The following is a 16,531-nucleotide window of genomic DNA, read 5'->3' as shown; positions in this document are numbered from 1 at the left end:
CAAATTCAAGGGGAACAAGCAGCTGTCTCTAATTCCTTTTAAGCTCTCTGCAGACCCCAGCACCACTTTTCTCTTCAAGTGCTCTCCGTTCCGTAAGGGGAATGCAGCAGCAAAGAGAGGGGGAGTAGGTAGCTGGTTTGCATGCAGCACAGACGAAGATCAATCAGTCTTGCGCGGGTGTCTTAAGCAGAGGCCTGCCGTTCACTGTGGTGGTTGAGTGTCACCTCCTTGCCAAAGGCATCTTCTGTTCAGAGACGCTATTGATTGCTCCTCTCCCCTTCTCTTCTGGGAGAGTTTCTGGCTGCAAGGTGGTGTCAGGAGAAGGGCAAGGGGAAAGGTGTTTTGTTAACAGTGCATGGGATTTGGAGCCAGGCTCTAATTTCCAAAGCAGCAAGATACAGTGCCACTCAGTGCAGACTTTTTAGAATGGTGATGAGTGGGGCTATATGGGAGAGGAGTGAAGAGCCAAGGATGCCTGTAGAAGGATAGAGGAGAGTGATTCAGTGAATGTATAAGCAGTGGATTCAATTTAGACATGAAGATGGTAGGGCCGTAAAAGAGGTTATGCTGAGTGTATTACCTCTGCCTGGAAGAAACAGGAGAGAGTTGCTGGTTAAAATCATTTCTCTGAAGAAATGTAAAATCTGGAAATCAGGCAGGGACTAAGAGTATAATGGATCTATTAGTAGACTCTGCTTAATACATTAATTATTTCTATGTGGACATTGGTGAGCAGGCAAGAATATCCTTAGAAACTGAGATCATAGAAGAAACTTAAATTATTTTGCACATAGAATTGGGAGTAGGAAATACAGAATTTAATAATTCTTGATTCAGAGTTTGCTATGAGGATGAATAATTGAACACAATCAAAGACATTTTTTTTTTTCCTTCAAGCTAGAGAAGTAATGCTGGGGCCGAGACACAGTGGGAAGGATACTCAAACCAATTTAAGATTATAAATGAGAAGATGGTATAATTTTGTATATTGAATGGTTATGAAAATCAGAAATATTCTTTACTGCTTGACTGTTGTTAAGCAATTCAGAGGCAGATATATAAAATGAGGCAAACTGAAACTTCCAAAGCTATAAAGCAGTAAACTGTGAGAGAAACGGAAAAAAAAGATTTTCAAGTCTCGGACAGACATAGATTCAAATTTTGGGTCAAACCACTTGTCATTTTACTTTGGGTGAATTCCCTGTTTTTCTGAAACTCATTTTTTTTTATAGGTCATATGGGGATAATGTGTGCTAGTGTGCTCCCTCCCCACCTTCCAGGTCTATATTCATTTTCTACCTTTTCCTGACATAGTCGATGCTGGAGACACTTACCTCTGTGTGTATGCTTCCCCTGGGCTCCCCTGACAGGTGACTTCAGGTTGGGTTTGGCCAATGGGAGATACCAGCAGGTCGAGAGCTATGTCCAGGTATTTCTTCCTCATTCTCTCCCTCCTTTTGCACCAGGTCTCTGGCAGCGGCTCTGTCCTGTCCTGACCAGAGCTCTTACGAGGTGGACCCCTCTCATGGTTCCTGTTCTCACTGGGCTCCAATAATGTTCTCTCTTTGTGCCTGTCAACCTGGGGAAATCAGGTAAAAGTCTCCCATTGTTGCTAATGGCCGAGTGCCTCACATGCATTGTTTGTTCTCTTAATCCTGGCCACCCCCATTGACATGAACCATCTGGGGTGAATCCTGTTTTCTGATGGAACCCTGATTGATACATAACCGTTGTTGAATTTCGAAGAAAATGTTAAAGTATCCTCCCATCAAATACAGAAAGGGGTATGTACGCATTTCTAGAATAGTCCTCAAAAGATGGTGTGTGGTAGGCTGAATAATGGCCCCAAAGATGTCCAGATTCTAATACCTGGAACCTGTGAATCTTGCCCTATATGACAAAAGAGGTTGCCAGATATTATTGAATTAAAGATCTTGAGATGAGGAGATTATCTTGGATTATCTGGTTGGGATCTAAATGCCATCACAAGTGTCCTTATAAGAGGGAGGCAGAGGGGAATTTGACCCAAAAGAATAAGGCAATGTGACCACTGAATCAGGATGCTCACTGCTGGCTTTAAGATGGAGGGAGGGACCAAGAATCAACACATGCCTAGAATGCAGCTCTAGAAGCTGGAAAGGGTGAGGAAAAGAGTCTTCCTAAAGCCTCTGGAGGGAGCATGACTCTGACAACACCTTGAATTTGGCCCAGTGAACCTGATATTGGACTTCTGACCTCCAGAACTGTAAGAGAATAAATTGTGTTGTTTTAAGCCACCGAGTTTTTGGTAATTTGTTACAGCAATCATAAGAAACTCTCAGTGAACATACCAAGGTACAGGACTTAGCTTGTAGGTTGCAGTCACAGAAGGCAATCCTCAGCTACCATATCCTTTTTTGGGATGCACTCATGTGAGCCAGGATATGAGACTGATGCATAAAATCACAATGACAACTCATCAATTTTCCATGAGAGATCTAACTCTCCTGTTGACTGGAAGACATGTCAAACTGACCAGTCTATTTTCTCCCTATAAACAGACAGGCTTGGGAAATCAGTCCACAGTCAGGATGCCAGTATAGTGATTTATAATTACAAAAATAAAATTCTGCCACACAGATGGGAATCTTCCAACATTTTCACAAGCAGCCCATTTTCCACCTTCCAACAGACAAATCTGGAAAGACAAATCATACCTGAAGGTTGTTTATGCAACACTGACTCTGAACAAGGGCAGTTAGATTAATTACTTGCTGAATGGTGACAGACTTTGAGAATGAAGCACTTGAATTCCTTTGGCTAGAATCTTATTATCCATCTTCCTTGTAGGGAAGACCTTGCCACAGAGCCAGGATAGGTGTGCTTGTTTTGTAAGATTCCCTCCCTCCTAGTCCATATCTGGATGGTCGATAACAAATTAACCCCTGTGATTTTTTTCTTATGTGAGTATCCATCCTTCCACCTATTTTGGGGGCTATGTGGAGCTTTCATTCTATCCAGAGTTGAGTCTTGCTGGCATAGAACCCACTTAGTTTCTTTAAAGTAGCTTTACATATCTCATTATGTGTTGATATAATAATAAAATGGACAATCGTATTTTCCTTCAAGTTGTGGTAGAGAGATATGCTTCAATGTTTTTCCATAAACTAATAACAAATCTTGTGAGGATCATACAAGGTAATGTATAAAAGGGGCTCAGCTCTGTTCTATAGAGAGGGCAATCAATAAACGTCATTTCTCATGTCATATTCCCCGAGTGCCTGGAGTGTAGTACGGTGTAAGGATATGTTGGAAGGTTAAAATTCAGAATGAGAACATCAGAACCTGTCATTCTCTGACAGTCTTAAACATCTCAGGGAAGCAGAAAACCCAGCATTTAGAGCTCCGTTTCTTTGTTCTTTTGATGGAACATATATTGTTCATGAAAGAAATCTATTTTTTTCTATTTCACTCGGATCTAACTATAGAGATACTTTCAGGCAGGGACAAGATTTTATTATTACAGAGACTTATGAAATCCTCAGTAGGCAAACACATCTTTAAAAGACAGTGTCTTCATTTTACATGTTGATATATAGTAGAAAAATAAACTTAAATGATAAATGTATTTCATTTAAAGTTTGTAAATCATATTTTTATATAATATCCATCTTTCCCCACATATATTACAACTCCTGAAGTATATTCCTATCAATAAATTGAATGCTGGAGAATAAAAATATTCATCCTCAAGGATGTAACAAACTTAAAATTATATAATTAACCAGATACTAATAATTTCATAATAAAACATTCTCACAAATTGTCCTATACAGTACTATACTTAGGGCACAATGTAGCAGAAAGAAATGATCTCAGATTTCAAAGCCAGACAGATATGGTTTTAAATGCTGGTTTGGCATAAAGTGTTCATCTCTAAAATGATGCTGATAAATAAAATCATGTAGGTAGATAAACTGGTTTATAATTATTTGTTAATAATAATGAGAAAAACAGCTACATTTTCTTGAGGATGATACAGATAAATTCAATAATGTATGGGACTAGACAGTTGACAGTGGTTTATGGGAAGAGAAAAAAACTTTTTATAGAAAAATACATAACTGTTTTTTTTCCATTTTTAAGTTTATCAACTTTAAATAGTCTTTTCCCCTATACCTATCTTATTCTCTTACCTGTTCTCTCTAGACATGTTTAATCGAGGTAGTGATTTCAACTGTAATAGAGATAATGTGTTGTACCTGATACTTAAAATAAAGAAGCACTTTTTTTTAAAATTTAAGAATTAGGGAAGAAAATGCATTTTAGTATCATGGAAAACTGCAGGCATTATTCCAAGGACTTACATCAAATCACCTGGTAGTGAGCTAAGTCACTGTTTGGTGTCACTTGGTTACAGGAAATGAGGGACAAGGATTCTGGGAAAAAACAGGAGTGTTTTGTTACCTAATCTTCTAGAATTTCTGGAAAAGAGTTAGTTAACGGAAGTCTTCCTTCACCTGAGTGTCTGCCTCCTAAACACAACAGCTCACATTTTCATATTGTCTTCCTATAGTATTTGATGCAATCACCTCAAACACAGAGTAAAGACAGTTGTACAGATAGTATTATTATATCCCCTTCCCTTTCTAATTTGTTATATTTTATTTTGTTTTACAGCTGAGGCAGCAGACACTCAATTTATTAGATAATTTTCCAAGTTAATTTAATTGAACTCTGGATAAGAGTTTCCTTTCACTAGAAAAGTACCTGGTTCAATTATTTGTAGATAAAGTGAGTGGATCAAGGAAGTGGGCAATGGATGAGAGAATTAGACTGAAGCTTCTAGAACACAGACTGTAGGTAGCACCAAGATGAATGATTAAATTAATGCTAGAAATAGTTTCTTTATGTCACAAAAAATTTCACCACTGTGCAAAGAGTAGGGATAACCCAGGCTACTAAGTATTATTACCATGTGACCCTGGGAATAGTTGGGTCATGAACTCCAGGTACTTTTCCTTCTCACTTAACAGTATTGAAGTGTGTATTAACAATATTAAAGTATTAAAGACCCCCTGTGGAATCTGTGAATTTATTAAAAATTGTGGCTATTACTATTACTGAGGGGAACCATAACTGAAGAAAACATATATAATATGGAAACATAATTCAAAATTGGATTGAGATTAATAGGGTAGCATCTTGCATAGAAAATGTACACAAAAAATAAATCTGCTTGTCTTATACATTTACCTAAATTCACAATTCAAGTAAATTCCTACACAAAGATTTTTTTTATAATCTCCATCCCATCCACCAAACAGTTCAAGTTCTCCTTTACTGTCCCTTTTTCTCCAAATCTAGAAGTCTTCTGTCAAACCTGAATAGAATATTATAGGGATAGAAACCCCTACAGAGGTTAAGAGCTTAGCTCTGGAATTGTATAGGTTTGCTTCTGAATTCCAGTCTGACTATTTCTGAGCTGTGTGAACTTCGACATGTTACTGAGCCTCAATTTCCTTGTCTATAAAACTGACCTAATAATAAAACCCACCTTAAGGGGCTGCTGTGATGAATATTCATTACTGAGGGTAAAAATCTAAGCACCATGCCTGACATACAGTAAGCACTCAATAAATGATGGGTCCACTGCTGTTTCCAGTGCTAATGAGGTTTTATTTGGTAATCACGTGTTTTTTAGGTTTAAATGCTTTCATCTTCTTATCTCTTCTTTATCAATTCATTCGTTCATTCATTTGTTAATTCAACAAATATTTTTAGTACTTATTCTTTCAGAAGGTCCCATGTGACCAATTTCAGGAGAATCATCAGAAAGAGAACAGGAAAGGCTAAGGTGAAAGAACTAATGGTGTTCTTGTGCTCCCTTCTGCTTTTCTTTTTTTGTTTTTTTATAAATTTATTTATTTATTTTTGGCTGAGTTGGGTCTTGGTTGCTGCGCGCGGGCTTTCTCTAGTTGTGGCGAGTGGGGGCTACTCTTCATTGCGGTGCTCAGGCTTCTCATTGCGGTGGCTTCTCTTGTTGTGGAGCACGGGCTCTAGGCGTGGACTTCAGTAGTTGTGGCTCGCAGGCTCAGTAGTTGTGGCACATGGGTTTAGTTGCTCCGTGGCATGTGGGATCTTCCCAGACCAGGGCTCGAACCTGTGTCCCCTACATTGGCGGGTGGATTCGTAACCACTGTGCCACCAGGGAAGCCCTTCCTGCTTTGTTTTTGATGAGTAATCACTGTTTAATAAAAATTCACCTGCCATGAATTCCATTACGTGCCCCTGAAGATATAAGGCAAATGTAAATGTTACAGTGTAACCTGTGTTATCTGGATTTTTTTTGGTTATTAAATATTTTTCTAATTCTTCATAATTCTCTGTGTCTCCAGAGAAAGCTATTTCATTTTATTTTTGGCCCAAATCACTTGTATGAGAGCCTTGGTTTGTTTTTAAAGAGCCAGCATTAGAGCTGGACCTCAGAAGCATACCCTAACCTGAGACATAAACTGAAAACCAAATAGGAAGAGGAGACTTTTCTTCACAGAGTATTTCCCTAAGGAGAGCCCCTCTAAATTCTGAGATCCCTAAAAGATGACTTAATTTGGAGTCAGAACTCTTTACTCCATGCCCAAAGGGACATATTGTATTTGAAAATATCTCTTTTATCAACTTGATTATTTTTATGCCAAACTTTTGAATGAACCCTTTACCATGAGCAAGGTGGAATTGACAAGGCAACCAACGCTCTTAGACGGTAGAGCACCAAGCCAGTGTGACCTTCATTTCTCCTAATTGCCTTTCTCTTATTAATCTTGATCTATCTATTATTGATTGTACCATTATACTATGCTTCTAATGACTTTGCCTGGAAAGATCAGAATTTTAGTTAATATTTGGAACACTCCTTAGAGGAAGCACTTGAAAATAAAAGAGTATTAATTAAAGGTAGCATTTCTCAGGCTTTCCCAACCATTGCTTCTACTCAAATCCTAGCCATCTCTTAAAGTGTAGCTTAACTGCTATATCCTCCACAAGCTTTCTTGTACTATGCCAGTTGAACGACTATATTTTTGCTCTTATTATTCACTTGACTCAATTGGAATTTAGTATTCCACTCTAATCTATGGTAAATTATTTGTATAGATTGTCTAAGGTCCGTCACTGAGTTGTAAGCTCTTTGAAATCAGAGATAAGACTTATTCTCAGTGTATTCTCATAGTAATAGACATTTTTCTCTCTGTCAGCAGTAAATTTTAATTGTAATTATATTGATAATGTTAATGTCATTTTATACTTTTATCATTTGTTGGGTTTTACAAAATATTTCCATGTACATTATCATTTTAGAACCTCCTAACTTCCAATTGCCCTGTGAGTGAAGTATTTAATTTTATAGATGAGGAAATATAATCAAATGAATATTTAAGTTACTTATTAAGAGTCATGACATACCATAGAATATTAATTATTAAGTAGGGAGATTTTATTGTTGTTATTATCTCAACTCTGACTTTCCTTTATTGTGGTTAATACATAAACATAGAAATAGACTTAAACATTTCTATTCTTTAGAAGATCCAAGAAGGATCAAGACTATGGGATGAAAGGGGTCAGGTTATGCGTGAATTCTTATTTTTGTACATGCGTATGCTCTTCCTTCCAGTAGGAAAAAGAAAGAGTGGGAAAAGGCAGGGCCACTGGTAGCACATATATGAATTATAAAAAAGTCACCCCCCTGGGTAGATGCAGCACTGGGTTGACGCATGGAGCCATTTTCCTCCTTTGCCCAGTGTCCTTGGACATGAGCAGCCTGTTTGTGCACAGTAACCCAGGATAAATGATGAGAGAAAGGTGGCTGTGGAAGTGTCCAAAGTAGATACTGATATAGAAGCAATAAATGATACTGGAGAACTTTGTTGAGAGGTTCAGTAAAGGAAGGCGCATAAACTAACAGGAACATTTAGAAATACTTTTTTGGCATAGAGTAGGAATCATTCTGTTATGGCTCTTTAGACCCATGTACTCTGGAACTATAATTCTTTTTAATAAGTAGAGAACAGAATTTAGAAAAGATGATTCTATTTTGACCTCAAGTCAGATACTTGAGATGCTAAAATATTACAAATCTTTCAGTATATGGGTTATTTTAATCATGTGTCTGTCCCATTCTTAAAAAATGCGTTTGAAAATTTAAAAAGAAAAAACCATCCTCTTTCCAGAAAAAAAGACATTAACACATAAGTATTTCACAATTAATTTCAGTGTTGGATTCATTCTTGAGTTTGGTGGAGTGTTTCCAAACCTAGCTAATCATCACAGTTATTTGGAGGTCCTTTAAAACTTGCCGGTTACCTGCCTCTGCTCTAGCAGATTCTGATTGATAAGTTCTGGAAAAAGCCTTATATACTTGAATCATTTCCTTACATATAAGATGAGATCAAAGGAAGACAAAAGTCAACAGATATGACAAGCAAAGTGGTTAAAGGCTGTTTTTACACCGTCGAACATAAATCAGTGGAGAAACTTGTACAAATAAGTCAGGTGGCTGTTTGAAAAATACACTTCTGGAGTGACTTTATCATAAAAACTTTACTTTCATTTTGTCCATAATGGTCATGAAAATACATAATGGAAAGCTATGGGCATAGAAAGGGTTTGCAGAATATGGTATGGGGAAGAAAGGTTTGCAGGATATAACACAGAGGGGAAGTTTTTCTTTCCACTGTTGGTAGCATCTAGGAAGTACCTGGGAAACTGATCAACCTGGAGGCACAGAGACTTCTGGAAGATGATACTGTGTTTTCACTTTGTCAGGTTTTAGACAGTGTGAATAGTTGAGTAAAAATATTCAGTTCATTTTGGATATAAAGCTAATTAATGAGTCATGAAAGGATGGTAAGCAATAATGAAATTATAAGCAACATTCTCTGATGGAACAACAAAAATCTCTTAAAAGAAAGTTAACAGATTTGCAATGAGATGTTTTGAAATATTTAAAAAATTTCCCTCATGGATTATTTTCATTAGGAAAACAAAATACACCATTTGCAAGAACTGTTTCTTTGCTGTCTTAACCAGAGAAAATCTTTGTGTACAAAGTATTAAGCAGAATGTTAGAAATAAAAGCGTCCAAATCTCCATCACCAGGTGTTAATTCCTTTCCTCTTTTTTTTCAGTTTAATAATGATTTCAAAGATTGATTCTACTTGCAGTTTTCAATATTAATTAATATTGTAAATACAACAAATTTATACATGTTGATGAAAATGCTAGGATATTAATGCAGGGAATTTTTCCATAAGGAGAAAATTTCTTTCTATAACTTGTCCCTCTTAAATATAACTTGTTGAGAAAAAGCTATAAAGATGTTTTATAGCAGAACTAGGATAAGAAAATTCATTGAGCACACTTAGATGTAAACAACTGAAGTAGCAGAGTATTATGGAGAATATCAATTTGAAGGGGTAGGATACCTGGATTCCGAGGTGTGTTATTTCTCTTCTGAGAGCCTCAGTTTTTATAAACCTGTACGTGGTGAAAAGTGTGTGTGCATGCACAGTGGGGATTCATATCCTGGAAGGTCACACGTTTATTCAAGAAGCATTAATTGAGTGCCTACTTTATTTAAGTATGATGGTAGACCCTGGAGATCCAGATGTGATAATGACTTAGCCCTCAAAAAGCATCTGAAGTCTAGTGGGGCAGCAAGATGGCCCAAGATGTCCAAGAAATTATAGGACAGCATGATATGGGGAAGATACAGAAGCAAGTGAAATGTATAGCATTCTGTGAGAAGGAGAACTTGAGGACTGCATGATTTCTGAGTTTCCTCCAACTACTTTTTAAGATGGATCCTTATTTAGGATTTGATGGTGGGTAGGAAAAGGGCCCAAAACATGGCAAGAAATGGGAGCCCAAACTGGTGGGGATGACTGAATCTTTGGAGATAATGAACATCCAACTTTTATTCATTGTTGTGTCTAAACCTCCCTACTTCTCTAACCGTTTAGTAAAGTCTGCTCTGTGTACACTGGCCTCATGCAAATGGTTGCTTTATAGGAATCAAGGGAAAGCAGCCAAGTTCCAAGTCTGATATGAAACAGAGATAAAGTAACATTCATAAGGCAACATGAATCTTAGATTTAAACTTAAACAGGATACTGAATCCAGAGGTGACTCTGAGAATTGTTAAGCAGGTGGGAATTTGCAGTAACCTCATGTTGGACTGCCATTGGTTTCTACAGAAGAAATAAGAATAATTGTGCTGGAAAATTTTCCATTTTTTTCTCTCTCTAGAATCACACTCTTCATGAATTTTCACCATGCCCTGTGCCCCAAGAAGCTAATAATGCTTATGGATTTTATCCAAGGGCTCTCTTGCCCTCTGACCTCTGATTTGGTTTGAACAATGGGAAGCACTAGCAGGCGGGTGGAAGGAGGGAGAAAAATGAGATGGGGAGTTTAGTTCCCTGATTTCCTTTCTGCAGAGTTCCATGGGTTGTTTGCCTCCATCTCCAGTGAGCACAGGTCTTGGCAGGAGGTCTTGTTTGACCGTCCCATGGTCCCTTCATTCCTAATGATGACAACAGCTCCCCTGCATTTACTAGCCCCAGGGTGCTGCACTGCTCCCTGTGATTTCCTAACAAATGCCCGCACTTATAAAATAGTTTATTAAACTCTCCTCAAGATACCTACTTTGAATGTGCCAATTGTTTACTTTTGGAAGCCTGACTAGTATAGGTGTAAAAGATGTATACTTACATATACTTTGAGTCCTATCTAAATACTGATAAGCAGTATGGAAACACAAAAGTAAAAGAAAGATACAAAGGATAAATAACTCAGAAATAGAAAATAATTGGTACTCAGTATGAAGGTAAAGTGAATAACACTATCACAGACACTACAATGAGTTCAGCAAAGTTTTTGGCAAATAAAATCATAGATATTTGTGTCACAGGGAATTAGTTCTATAACCTTACTTTGTAGATGAGAAACTTAGACCTTCCAGGAAGAAACTGATTTGCTCAGTTACCCTGTTTTTTAGTGGTGGAATATGTGTATGTCTAAATGTGTATGAGTGTGTATATGTGTGTGTGTGTGCACATTCTCTTATTTATTTATTTATTTTTACCTATTTTTTTTGTCTGAAATATTTGAGAGCAAGCCACAGATGTCATAACCTTTCATATGCAAATTACTATACATTCATCTTCTAAGAACTAGGACATTCTGAGAAATAACCACAATAAAACTACTAAAGTCAGGATATTTAATTTTTATATAATACCCTTATCTAAATATAGGCCATTTTGCCAATTTTTAAATAATGTCCTTTATAGATTTTTGTTTGTTTTTGTTTTTCTTCAAGGAGCAAATCCAATAACAAGTACTTTATTTAGTCATTATGCCTCTTTAGTCTTCTTTCCTCTGGACTACTTTCTCAGCTTTTCATTATCTTTTATGACATTGATATTTTAGAAGACTACTAGCTAGTTATTTCTGTAGAAATTCAATTTATGTTTGGCTATTTACTTATTTATTTATTTAGAATTTTAGGATTTTATTTTATTTTTTTATACAGCAGGTTCTTATTAGTCATCTCAATAAATGCCTGTATGTCGATGGGCATTTAGGTTGCTTCCATGACCTGGCTATTGTAAATAGTGCTACAGTGAACACTGGGGTGCATGTGTCTTTTTAAAATTTTTATTTATTTATTTGTTTGTTTATTTAATTTTTGATTTTTATCTTATTTATTTTTTTATACAGCAGGTTCTTATTAGTCATCAATTTTATATACATCAGCGTATACACGTCAATCCCAATCGCCCAATTCATTACACCACCACCCCCAGCCCCCACCGCTTTCCCCTCTTGGTGTCCATACGTTTGTTCTCTACATCTGTGTCTCAGTTTCTTCCCTGCAAACCAGTTCATCTGTATCATTTTTCTAGAAATTGTAAAAGTATTAATATGTATTAATATATGTATTAATATACAATATTTGTTTTTCTCTTTCTGACTTACTTCAGTCTGTATGACAAGTCTCTAGATCCATCCACGTCTCAACAAATGGCCCAATTTCATTCCTTTTTATGGCTCAGTAATATTCCATTGTATATATGTACCATATCTTCTTTAACCATTCATCTGTTGATGGGCATTTAGGTTGCTTCCATGACCTGGCTATTGTAAATAGTGCTGCAATGAACATTGGGGTTCATGTGTCTTTTTGAATTATGGTTTTCTCTGGGTATATGCCCAGTAGTGGGATTGCTGGATCATATGGTAATTTTATTTTTGGTTCTTTAAGGAACATCCATACTGTTCTCCATAGTGGCTGTATCAATTTACATTCCCATCAACAGTGCAAAAGGGTTCCCTTTTCTCCACACCCTCTCCAGCATTTGTTGTTTCTAGATTTTCTGATGTCGCCCATTCTAAGTGGTGTGAGGTGATACCTCATTGTAGTTTTTTTTTTTAACATCTTTATTGGAGTATAATTGCTTTACAATGGTGTGTTAGTTTCTGCTTTATAACAAAGTGAATCAGTTATACATATACATATGTTCCCATATCTCTTCCCTCTTGTATCTCCCTCCCTCCCACCCTCCCTATCCCACCCCTCTAGGTGGTCACAAAACACCTAGCTGATCTCCCTGTGCTATGCGGCTACTTCCCTCCCCCTCCCCATATCCTCAAGTCCGTGCTCTAGTAGGTCTGTGTCTTTATTCCCGTCTTAACCCTAGGTTCTTCATGACATTTTTTTCCCCATTAGATTCCATATATATGTGTTAGCATACAGTATTTGTTTTTCTCTTTCTGACTTCACTCTGTATGACAGACTCTAGGTCCATCTAACTCACTACAAATAACTGAATTTCGTTTCTTTTTATGGCTGAGTAATATTCCATTGTATATATGTGCCACATCTTCTTTATACATTCAACTGTTGATGGACACTTAGGTTGCTTCCATGTCCTGGCTATTGTAAATAGAGCTGCAATGAACATTTTGGTACATGACTCTTTTTGAGTTATGGTTTTCTCAGGGTATATGCCCAATAGTGGGATTCCTGGGTCATATGATAGTTCTATATGTAGTTTTTTAAGGAACCTCCACACTGTTCTCCATAGTGGCTGTATCAATTTACATTCCCACCAACAGTGCAGGAGGGTTCCCTTTTCTCCACACCCTCTCCTGCATTTGTTGTTTCTAGATTTTCTGATGATGCCCATTCTAAGTGGTGTGAGGTGGTACCTCATTGTAGTTCTGATTTGCATTTCTCTAATAATTAGTGATGTTGAGCAGCTTTTTATGTGCCTCTTGGCCATCTGTATGTCTTCTTTGGAGAAATGTCTATATAGGTCTTCTGCCCATATTTTGATTGGGTTGTTTGTTTTTTTAATATTGAGCTACAAGAGCTGTTTATATATTTTGGAGATTAATCATTTGTCAGTTGCTTCATTTGCAAATATTTTCTGTCATTCTGAGGGATGTCTTTTCGTCTTTTTCATGGTTTCCTTTGCTGGGCAAAAGCTTTTAAGTTTGATTAGGTCCCATTTGTTTATTTTTGTTTTTATTTCCATTACTCTAGGAGGTGGATCAAAAAAGATCTTGTTGTGATTTATGTCACAGAGTGTTCTTCCTATGTTTTCCTCTAAGAGTTTTATAGTGTCCGGTCTTACATTTAGGTCTCTAATCCATTTTGAGTTCATTTTTGTGTATGGTATTAGGGAGTGTTCTACTTTCCTTCTTTTACATGTAGCTGTCCAGTTTTCCCAACATCACTTATTGAAGAGACTGCCTTTTTTGCACTGTATATCCTTGCCTCCTTTGTCATAGATCAGTTGACCATAGGTGTGTGGGTTTACCTCTGGGCTTTCTATCTTGTTCCATTGATGTATGTTTCTGTTTTTGCACCAGTATCATATTGTCTTGATTACTGTAACTTTACGGTATAGTCTGAAGTCAGGGAGTCTGAATCCTCCAGCTTCATTTTTTTCCCTCAAGACTGCTTTGGCTATTTGGGGCCTTTTGTGTCTCCATACAAATCTTAAGATTTTTTGTTCTGGTTCTGTAAAAAATGCCATTGGTAATTTGATAGGGATTGCATTGAATCTGTAGTTTGCTTTGGGTAGTATAGTCATTTTCACAGTATTGATGCTTCCAATCCAAGAACATGGTATATCTCTCCATCTGTTGGTCTCATCTTTAATTTCCTTCACCAATGTCTTATAGTTTTCTGCATACAGGTCTTTTGTCTCCCTAGGTAAGTTTATTCCTATGTATTTTATTCTTCTTGTTACAATGGAAAATGGGAGTGTTTCCTTAATTTCTCTTCCAGATTTTTCATCATTAGTGTATAGGAATGCAAGAGCTTTCCATGCATTAATTTTGTGTCCTGCAACTTTACCAAATTCATTGGTTAGCTCTAGTAGTCTTCTGGTGGCATATTTAGGATTCTCTATGTATAGTATCATGTCATCTGCAAACAGTGACAGTTTTACTTCTTCTTTGCCAATTTGTATTCTTTTTATTTCTTTTTCTTCTCTGATTGCCGTGGCTAGGACTTCCAAAACTATGTTGAATAATAGTGGTGAGAGTGGAAATCCTTTTCTTGTTCCTGATCTTAGAGGAAATGCTTTCAGGTTTTCACCATTGAGAATGATGTTTGCTGTGGGTTTATCGTATATGGCCTTTACTATGTTGAGGTAGGTTACCTCTATGCCCACTTTCTGGAGAGTTTTTATCATAAATCGGTGCTGAATTTTGTCAAAAGTTTTTCTGCATCTATTGAGATGATCATATGGTTTTTCTTCTTCAGTTTGTCAATATGGTGTATCACATTGATTGTTTTGCATATATTGAAGAATCCTTGTATCCCTGGGATAAATCCCTCTTGATCATGGTGTGTGATCCTTTTAATGTGTTGTTGGATTCTGTTTCCTAGTATTTTATTGAGAATTTTTGCATCTATATTCATCAGTGATATTGGTCTGTAATTTTCTTTTTTTGTAGTATCTTTGTCTGGTTTTGGTATCAGAGTGATGGTGGCCTCATAGAATGAGTTTGGGAGTGTTCCTTCCTCTGCAATTTTTTGGAAGAGTTTGAGAAGGCTGGGTGTTAGCTCTTCTCTAAATGTTTGACAGAATTTACCTGTGAAGCCATCTGGTCCTGGACTTTTGCTTGTTGGAAGATTTTTAATCACAGTTTCAATTTCATTACTTGTGATCGGTCTCTTCATATTTTCTATTTCTTCCTGCTTCAGTCTTGGAAGTTTATACCTTTCTAAGAATTTGTCCATTTCTTCCAGGTTGTCCGTTTTATTGGCATAGAGTTGCTTGTAGTGGTGTCTTAGGATGCTTTGTATTTCTGTGGTGTCTCTTGTAACTTCTCCTGTTTCATTTTAAATTTTATGGATTTGAGTCCTCTCCCTGTTTTTCTTGATGAGTCTGGCTAATGGTTGATGAATTTTGTTTATCTTCTCAAAGAACCAGCTTTTAGTTTTATTGATCTTTACTATTGTTTTCTTTGTTTGTATTTCATTTATTTCTGCTCTGATCTTTATGATTTCTTTCCTTCTGCTAACTTTGGGTTTTGTTTGTCCTTCTTTCTCTAGTTCCTTTAAGTGTAAGGTTAGATTGTTTATTTGAGATTTTTCTTGTTTCTTGAGGTAGGCTTGTATAGCTATAAACTTCCCTCTTTGAACTGCTTTTGCTGCATCCCGTAGGTTTTGGATCATCATGTTTTCAATGTCATTTGTCTCTAGGTATTTTTTTTTTTTTTTTTTGCAGTATGCGGGCCTCTCACTGTTGTGGCCTCCCCCGTTGCGGAGCACAGGCTCCGGACGCACAGGCTCCGGACGCGCAGGCTCAGTGGCCATGGCTCACGGGCCCAGCCGCTCCGCGGCATATGGGATCCTCCCAGACTGGGGCACGAACCCGTATCCCCTGCATCGGCAGGCGGACTCTCAACCACTTGCGCCACCAGGGAGGCCCTCTAGGTATTTTTTGATATCCTCTTAGATTTCTTCAGTGATCTCTTGGTTATTTATAACGTTTTGTTTAGCCTCCATGTGTATGTTTTTTTATGTTTTTTTCCCTATAATTCAATTGTAATCTAATAGCTTTGTGGTCAGAAAAGATACTTGACATGATTTCAGTTTTCTTAAATTTACTGAGGCTTGATTTGTGACCCAAGATGTGATCTATCCTGGAGAATGTTCCATGCACACTTGAGAGGAAAGTGTAATCTGCTGTTTTGGGATTGAATGTCCTATAAATATCAAATTTATCTGGTCTATTGTGTCATTTAAAGCTTCTGTTTCCTTAATTATTTTTCTGTTTGGATGATCTGTCCATTGGTGTAAGTGAGGTGTTAAAAAAGTCCCCCAGTATTATTGTTTTACTTTCAATTTCCTCTTTTATAGCTGTTGGCAGTGCCTTATGTATTGAAGTGCTCCTATGTTGAGTGCATATATATTTTTTAGTTGTTATATCTTCTTCTTGGATTGATCTCTTGATCATTATGTAGTGTC

This window comes from Mesoplodon densirostris, chromosome 4 (assembly GCF_025265405.1).
Source record: "Mesoplodon densirostris isolate mMesDen1 chromosome 4, mMesDen1 primary haplotype, whole genome shotgun sequence".
NCBI classification, from domain to species: domain Eukaryota; kingdom Metazoa; phylum Chordata; class Mammalia; order Artiodactyla; family Ziphiidae; genus Mesoplodon; species Mesoplodon densirostris.
The sequence above is the reverse complement of the archived record's forward strand: the minus strand, read 5'-3'. Positions refer to the sequence as shown.